Genomic DNA, 1,224 nt, shown 5'->3' with positions numbered 1-1,224 from the left:
CTGGAGGTAAGGCCTGACCAGCCCCTGTGGGCTCAGCCCCCCTCCTGCCGCCTGCACCCCTGCCAGGGACGCTCCTTCCCACGCGGGTGGTCGGGTGGGGCCTGGACAGGCTGCTGGGCGCTGAGTCGCCTGGCGCTGCGTCCTCTGTCTTCCCTCGGGGTCTGGTCCTTCCACAGGGAGCCAGCGCCCCACAGAGGGGCTGGCATTTCGCTTTTTGCTTTTTAGTGTGTGTTCTTGTTGCTTTCAGAGAGGCAGGGAGAGGGAGAGAGACACATCAATGATGAGAGAGGTCACTGATCGGCTGCCGCCCGCACGCCCCACACTGGGGATCGAGCCCGCAACCCGGGCCTGTGCCCCGACGGGAACGGAACTGACCTGGTTCCTGGGCTGACGCTCACCCACTGAGCACACTGGCCGGGCCTGGTTTGCTTTTTCAATCAGACACGGGGGCAGTTCTGCAGCAGGACCGGGAGTCCAGGTACCCCGAGGGCCGGGGTGGGCTTAGCAGGCACCACCCTGTGCCCCCCAAAGTGGCAGGATTTGACCGAGACGCTGAGGTTTGGACCCCGTTTCAGAGGGTTGTGCTGCCCCAGACGGGGGCTCAGCTGGTTGGAGCATCGTCTCACACACCCAAAGGTGGCGGCTCGATTCCCGGTCCGGGCACGTGCGGGAGGCAGCCGGTCCGTGCTCCTCTCTCCGGCTATCCTGGGGACTGCCATTTAACTTAAAATTTTAAATTTATTGACTTGAGAGAGCGAAACATGGACTTGCTGTCCCACTTACGCATTGGTTGATTCCTGTGCGTGCCCTGCCCTGCGAGCGAACCGGGAACCTTGACATACCAGGACAACCCTGTGGTCAGTCCGGCTATCCTGGGGACTGCCATTTAACTTAAAATTTAAATTTATTGACTTGAGAGAGTGAAACATGGACTTGCTGTCCCACTTACGCATTGGCTGATTCCTGTGCGTGCCCTGCCCGGCGAGCGAACCGGGAACCTTGACGTACCAGGACAACCCTGTGGTCAGCAGAGCTACCGGCCGGGCCCTGGGCTGTCATGTGAGAGAGAGCCGGTGGAGAGCCGAGGGGGGGGGGTCAGGGTGCCCTGCAAAGGGCCGGCTGCTCCGGAAGAAAGAAAGCCCAGCTCCAGCTGCCCCCGCCCGACCCTGGCGGTGGGGAGAGGGCACAGGCCGCCTGGCCCCTCGGGGCCTCCAGGGACCCTTC

At 62.7% G+C, this 1,224-nt stretch overlaps 1 protein-coding gene across 1 annotated transcript in view; it reads left to right on the top strand.

The window, feature by feature from the left end:
• The window catches only part of CD7 (CD7 molecule), a 5,745-nt gene that overhangs the window by 2,089 nt on the left and 2,432 nt on the right, over positions 1–1,224 (top strand). The gene's annotated exons all lie outside the window — the stretch shown is intronic.

Source organism: Myotis brandtii, unplaced genomic scaffold (genome assembly GCF_000412655.1).
Source record: "Myotis brandtii unplaced genomic scaffold, ASM41265v1 scaffold797, whole genome shotgun sequence".
Taxonomy (NCBI): domain Eukaryota; kingdom Metazoa; phylum Chordata; class Mammalia; order Chiroptera; family Vespertilionidae; genus Myotis; species Myotis brandtii.
Note: the sequence above shows the minus strand (reverse complement) of the source record. Positions and strands in the feature narration are given on the sequence as shown.